Source organism: Perca fluviatilis, chromosome 6, assembly GCF_010015445.1.
Source record: "Perca fluviatilis chromosome 6, GENO_Pfluv_1.0, whole genome shotgun sequence".
NCBI lineage: Eukaryota > Metazoa > Chordata > Actinopteri > Perciformes > Percidae > Perca > Perca fluviatilis.
The window spans coordinates 35,024,874-35,033,025 of record NC_053117.1 but is presented as its reverse complement, the minus strand read 5'-3'; positions in this window follow the sequence as shown (position 1 = coordinate 35,033,025).

Genomic DNA, 8,152 nt, shown 5'->3' with positions numbered 1-8,152 from the left:
TTTAAAAGAGTAAATAGTTAAATAACAAAATAAGATGAGGAACATTTTAACAATGAGACAGCTTCTCCAAAAATGAAAGTACAATTACAGATTATTATTGAAAGTCACAACATCTATAAGGGAACAGCTGTTTTGTTAAAATGTATCTCGACATAGAAAGTTGTGCTGAAACAAACTGAATGAGTCACTGACACAAAATAAATGGAATTTGATAATAAATGATTTCTTATTTGTTAAATACAAACGTCAATTTGCTTGTGTTTCTCTGTTTCATATTAAATACTTTTTTTTAGGATTTTCAGTTAGATGGGCTGACTGATTTAGAAAATTAAAATGATCATAGATCATATCATAGAAACATGGACTGTAGCTTTCAGAGTTTCTCGGTCTAAGCCAGTACAACATATCACAACTGGTTACCGAGACACCTCCTCCCCCTCCAGCATTATTAATAATGAAACAAAAAGATTTCTATTTGATGGTTTGCTCCTCTCTCTGATGCTCTGACCCCACTTTTAGAAAAAGGCTTTTTTCAAGGAATATTCCAGCTCGTCTCCAATGAAGCGCGTGGAGAGCATCTCTGTTTGAAAAAGGCTTTTATTGGATATGAAGACTGAGAGCACCTGACCGTCCCCGTCTCCGTACGCCATCTCAGCCTCTTCTGTCCCACCAATGCTGCAGGAGATGGTACAAAATATCAGAGGCTGTGAGGATTACGTCCTCAAACAAAACCTCTTCAGGTGCAACGGCTTCTTTAACGTGAAGTGCCATGTTGTAACATAACTGAGGATGAAATAGCACACTCTTGTTGCCCTGAAGCATTTATTTATTTATCAGGATAAAGAACATCTCAACAATCCTGTCGTCATCAGGTTTAACAGCTGGCATGTGTACCTGCAGGAGTAACGAGGACAGGTGAGGACAGTCATCAAGTCATTGAAGTCAACGTAGAAATACTGCATCTAGAACCACATCAAGGACGCAATCAGAAAGAAGACCATACTTTCCTACAGACTGACCACAATTTCACCAAAATCGACTCCTGACCCCTCAAACAAATAAAGATTTTTAACTTCTCAGATTGTTTAATTCAAACAAGAATTAGTGTTTTACAAGAAAAGAAATAGCAATAAATCAGCTTTCCTAACTTGCTGATCATCTCACAACTACTAACAGACACCTTAAAGACAACCTATAATACATCTCAAACCATCAATTAAAGTACATGAGATCAAACTGCAGCATTAATTGATAATTGAAAAGGACAGATTTTGATTAGACGCAGACATTAGCGTACAGTCTCCACATCTCTTTCAACACTTTCAATTCGCACATATCTTTTTACTATTGCACATTACAAGTTCATACTGTGACCGTTTGCGCATTCCTGTACAAAACTGTACAGATCTGTCATTTTAAAGGCAGATATATTCTAATTTTCCTTATAGTATTTGTCCCTTTTTATTTTCTCTTACTATATTTAGCGTTATGCACCTAAACCTTGTAGCCTTGTCTGTTAAAACCAACTTGGCAATAGAGCAGATTCTGACAGTTTGCTTTTGATTTAAGACCTTTTTTGAAAGAAAAATCTTTGAAAATGTATTTTTTAATGGCAAACATTTCATGGAACTTTAGGCTGCTCATATTTCAATTTGATGATTTGTTCATAAATACATGTCTACAAGCTTCCTTCTACGCTGTAATTTGTGGGCTTGTTGTGTGGTTCTAGATGCAATATGTAGAACTGAAGACTTAGGTGGCCACACCTGGTTAGTAGTTATTTTTCAAAGTCAAGGTTAGGATATGCCCAGCAATGACGTGCTGCCCCTTACCAGCTGGGAAAATGTGAAAAATGAACACTACCACTTCATTATACCGATACTTTCTGTGCCCTTTAGCAAGGCATTCCTCCCCTTCTGCCACTGCAGTGTAGCTCCACAGAGACCAGCAGGAGCAGTGAGCTGTACTGGGAAGCTCCCAGCACAGAGACAATATGAAGTATGATAATGCTGGAAAGTTTCCCGTGAATAAATAAAGGTTAAAAAGTTTAACACAGCCAAAGGCAAGCTATTAAAATATGCAGATGAGGTCCAGGTGGGGAAAAAAAGTGTGAGATCACTTAAAACTGAAGGTCAAAGAAACAACTGCCACTTTCTGAGCACATATTCACATACAGTTGTACACATTCACACTGTGAGCTGAGTAGGCCTACTGCGGGGCTCTTATTTTTGTTATATTAAAAGTATTTGTATGTTTACTTTAATTAAAAGTTGGTTTAAATCAGATCAGAAAAACTGCTTATTTGCACATTCCCTCTTTTTCTCTTCAGTTCATGAAACATTACATTTTGTAATACTGCTGTTTTACTGTAGGGTGACCAGATGAGAATGGGTAAAATTCGGGACAAGGTGTAACATGAATTTCAAAACTCCGACCAACTGACTGCGCTATTTTTTTAAAATTTCCACAACAAAAAAACAAATAAAAATTATTATTTTTAATCAGTCTGTCTTGTAAAACCCGAAAATACAAATAAAAAACATTAAAATCATGAACTCAGGTGATTACGGGAATTACATGAACAGTTTATAATGTTCAATCAGACTATAACTACTCCAGAGTCTGCTCTTGAGACTTTTCTAATTTTCGGCACAATTAGGGCAGGGTTCGGGATTCGGGACAACTGCTTGGATTTCGGGACTGTCACGGATTTTTCGGGACATCTGTTCACCCTATTTTACTGTAAACTGCAATGAAAAATTTTGTTTTGCACTAGGAGACACAATCACTTTTAAAAGGTTATAAAGTTTAGGTGACAGTCTGTTTTAAAATGATCAGCTCTTTTAAAACAAATCCAGGAGATTTTCAGTTTTCTGTGTTGCTTTTTCTGCTATGTTTACCGCGTTCACTATCTTAGCTAAGCATGTTAGCATGCAAGCATTTGTTAATTAGCGGCAAGCGCTCATGTGTTGTTCACTTTCATTGTCGGTCAGTAGGCTACTGCCTGAATCTGCTCTATGAAAAGTTAAAGTCGTTAAAAAAAATGCACTGAGCACAGGACCCATTTTCATTTTTAAGGTTACATTGTTCTGTCCTTGTATAGACGAGTGTTTTAAGTGAAGTTTAAAGGTCCCATGGCATGAAAATGTCACTTTATGAGGTTTTTTAACATTAATATGAGTTCCCCCAACCTGCCTATGGTCCCCCAGTGGCTAGAAATGGCGATAGGTGTAAACCGAGCCCTGGGTATCCTGCTCTGTCTTTGAGAAAATGAAAGCTCAGATGGGCCGATCTGGAATCTTCCCTTTATGACGTCATAAGGGGAAAGGTTACCTCCTCTTTCTCTGCTTTGCCCGCCCAGAGAATTTGGTCTGCCCATGAGAAAGAGAGAGACATCATGGCTTTCAAACGAGCGAAGCATGGCAGTTGGTCAAGGCCACACCCCCACCCTCCACCTTGCCCCCCCCTCTCCTCCTCAATAGCTACAGACACAGAAATGGCACATCCTAAGGAAAGCTCATTGTGGGACTGGCTCTAGTGGCTGTAATTCTGCACCAAGGCTGAATTTCAGGAAAGATACTTCAGATACAGTATTAGGGGACCACTAAGGTCTATATAAAAGAGACTTCAGATACAGTATTAGGGGACCACTAAGGTCTATATAAAAGAGACTTCAGATACAGTATTAGGGGACCACTAAGGTCTATATAAAAGAGACTTCAGATACAGTATTAGGGGACCACTAAGGTCTATATAAAAGAGACTTCAGATACAGTATTAGGGGACCACTAAGGTCTATATAAAAGAGACTTCAGATACAGTATTAGGAGACCACTTAGGCCTATATAAAACCATCCAAAAAGCAGCATGTCATGGGACCTTTAAATAAAAGTTATCCCATTTATTTATGTTCTCTTGTCTTTATTTGCACATTTGGTATTGAGGTAATCCAAAAGTAACAGAAAGAAATCAAGTTACGTTACAAAGCAACACTAGAGAACTTTTTCCCGTCTCCAGTCTTCCCCCGTTGGAAGTGGAATTGTCCGTTACATTACATTATGCAAGTTTGCCAGATCGCTGCGCTCGAGCTGTAGATCCAATGAGACAACCTGTAGGGGGACCGGCGGGAAGAGCTCTCTAGTGTTGCTTCAACACTGTAAGTATGTAACCTTTAATGAGGGGTCTTGAATTGACTTTGTATCATTTTAAAAGGCCCAAAATGTTCTTCCTAACCCACCAGCTCAGTGTGCTCAGCCTCTGGGAAAATCAAACCAGCAACCTTCATTAGCTTCCTCAGGTCACCTGGTGAGTCATCCTGTCAGGAAGTTTAGACAGAGCAGTCACAAAAGTTTAGTGGAACCTTTCCTCCATTGACATCGAAGTCTCAGCTCCCCCACTGTCATCCTGAATATATTCCAATAAATTAATGAATATTCATTGGCCCGCTATTAGCATATTGTTAAGGATATTAGCATAGCCAGTGACATAAACATGTGTGACAGGGAGCAGATGAATCAGAGGGCACGCATAGAAAGAGTGGGCAGATCGGGGCCTGGAGGGGGGACAGCAGGTCGGCATTCATTACTATCATGAGCACGGAGGACACAGGAAGGCCTGACAGGGAGAGGTAGCAGCAAAGGAGACATTTCACAACACTGAGATTAAAGTAAAGTCCAGGCAGAGTTAATTTAGAGGTAGACATAATCTGATGGAGCGGGTGGAGCAAAAACCCCAGACTTCCTATTACTTACAACTGTGACCAAGGAGCAGCAAGAGGATGCTAGCTAGACTTTCAGAGTAATGGTCTTTATAAATAGCTTTAACCAGATTTGCTTAACATTGGGTATTTTGTTAACTTTCTCTGCATTATAGACACTCATTTGGCAGATTACTTCGCACAGAGTTTTAATTAACCCTTGTGTTGTCTTTCTGTTGACCATGAACTTGTTTCAAAGTTTTTTTTTTAAATTCATGGTCAATACACCTAATGTATATGACATTATACCTTAATCTTTGAGCTAAAAAAGCAGAAATTATAAATTAGTCTGACTAATGGCTAAGATCAGTAATCTTCAAATGCTGTAAATTGAATAAAACAACCAATATTCAATGAAAGTAATCATTTATTTTACTGGTGAAGAACGTTGTATGAGTTCCAGACATTATTTTAGGGCAGTTTGGTTGAAAAAAACCTTTTTGACCCGAGGACAACACAAGGGTTAAGCCTTGATCTCCGGAAGTCAACCACGTCAAGTTCAATCTTACCCAGATATTCCCCATGTTATGGTGACGGGACAGAGGCCATGTAAAATTACCTTTTAACCAATCCAGAGCTGTGTGTGGAACAAAAACAGAAAATAAAAAAATGGAAAGGTGCATCTTTACATCACTATAATAGGACTAATGGCACTTAATGAATTACAGTTACAGTTACCAGGTGTGCACACACAGCCACAGAGAGAGGCAAATGCCGTCATGCTGTCGTGAGATGCCAGGTAAGATGAAGCTCTGAAATGCAAATGTACTCAAAGATAAAGCCCATGCATTTTTCATGGTGAACACGGCAGTTTGGCTCCTCTGATATGGCAATGAGCGCTTATTGTCCTGTGTGCTCAGCTGGGCGCCACACCGACCACAAATGCAACCCGCACCTCACCTCGCTGGAACCGATTCAGCTCTCCACTGCAGGAAACATCAGCAGTGTTCGAAATCGCTCCCCTGTCACGGATATACTGCACTATATAGTGTGTTCGCCATCTTGTAGTGGGGATCAAATATCCCCCGCGGTTAATTTTGTTCACTCTATAGTCCGCTATATTGTACCCACAATGCACAGCTAATTTGAGTGTATATACGATGTACCCTACATTTTACTCCCGTACACCACAATGCAATGCGGCCTTGTTTTCCCGGAGGCGGAGAAGAAGAATCAGAAGCATCCGCAAAAAACTAAACAGTAGAAACGTATATAATGCTAATAAAGTTAAAAACATTTGCACATTTGGAAGTGATTCTTCAGAAATCACTGTTGAAGACGAAGTTTTGTTCACCAACCTAATGTAATTATACTCTGAGCCAAAACATTTTCATTCCTAACTTGTCACAAACAGATGCTTGGTCAGGACCCTTTGGCATCATTTTTCAACGTGCAGGGCATCGTTATGGTTTAGGAAAAGATCATAGTTTGGGGTAAATAAGTTAGTTTGTTGTGTACATAAACAATATTTGAAATGTTTTAAAAACTATATAGAGAATATTTTACAATGGTACTGGTATTTCTAGTACTGGTATTTAAAATGTAAAAGTGGTACATGTTTTCAACATATTGGAGCATGTATGCAAATATACAAAACATGTAGCACATTATCCATATGCTGATGTCTTCATGTCTGTGTGTGAGTGACAGATAATAACTCACCTTAGAGAATAGTGGCTTCAGGCAACGGCAACCTCGTTACTGTCAGTATCTAATAAAACAGCCACGGCCGGGTAGTTCAGCTGTCTTTTAATGAGCTGTTTGCCTGATCGCTGTCATCCCTGAGCGGAGGCAGCCATCTATCCAAACACCCTAAAATGGAACAGCTCACTCAGCTGAAATGAAACCTGAGGGGACCTTCAAGGGCACAGCAAAGTGCAGGCTCGCCTTAAATCTCACGCCACCCACTCCCTCTGACCTTCTATCTGTATGCAAAATCTGCTGCTGTGATGCCGCCTTGCTGTCACCTTTTTTCAGGACATTTATCCCTGATTTATCTGTGTTTGTTATTGCATCTCAGATTTCTGTGGCATTTGACCAACTTTCAAAAGCCTTTTCAACTGATCAGAAGGAGTTTAGTTGACTGACTGTGGTTGCAGTTTCATTATATCAAAAGAGAGACTTTGGGGTTGCATTGGTGGAAGCTAATTCAGATCCTTTACTTCCTTTACTATCAGCAAAATGTATAAAGTACTTAAAAGAAAAGTACTGATTTTGCAGTAGAATGTTCCCTGTCAGAGTTTTCCTATTATATCAGATGTTTCTGGATTAATATTCCTGCTGCATTAATGTGCATGTTGTATTTTACTGCTATAGATGTTTAAAGTTGTGCTCATTTTTAACCCTCTTTTATATACTATTGGGTAGTTTAATCTACAGCAATATATCATCTTCTATAAAATCATCATATGTTTGTAACGTCCCTATGAGAAGCACGTATCTCTAAAAAGTCTTTCATGGTGTTCACATAAAGGAACACTTCATCCTCCAGTTCATCTCAAACATTCAACATCAGCACATCTGGGGATAACTGGATTTCAATGGACAGGAAGGGGAGGAAAAAAAATCATCTGAAAAGTAAAGCTGTCAGACAAATGTAGTGGAGTAAAAAGTATAATATTTACCTCTGTTGTAGAGGAATAAACCAATAAAGTACCAAAAAATGGAAACATTCAAGTAAAGTACAGGTACCTTGAATGTGTACTTGAGTAAATGAATTCCGCATTTTATATTATTATTGCTTACTTCTTCTTTATCCTGCTTAGATGCATTCACAAGATGCTAATAAAGGAACCATGTTATATTATATGAAGCAGATTAAAGCAGAAATAATGTGGTAGAGCCAGAGAGAGAGAGAGCAAAAGAGGAAGAGAAAGAGAGAGAGAGAGCGAAAGAGGAAGAGGAAGAGAAATAGAGAGAGAGAGAGAGCGAGCGTGAGAGAGAGAGAGAGAGAGAGAGAGAGAGAGAGAGAGAGAGAGAGAGAGAAAAGACAGGGAGATATAGATAGCATGCGAGAAAGATGGGAGTCTATATTTTATTTATCTATGGTTAAGTGCCAGTGAGAGCTGCAGTAAAACTGCTGGATGAAACCATTTCACTGGAAGAACAGAGCGTCCTGTAACTCTCACTCTGTTACCTGCAACATGACAGGCCCATGATTTTATATATATTTTTTAATTAAAACATAACTCCTATAAAAAGCATTGTGTGATGTATTGTTTTGGTGCAATATCATTAAAACTGCTACAATGAATCAATAACCCAAAGGACCACTTACTAATAAAACATTTCTAACATGAACTCTTATTATTACAATTAGCTATTTATGTGATTGTTATTTTCTAGTTTTTAGTTGTAGTTTAACGGTTTTAATTCATTCATTCACATTCAACACTG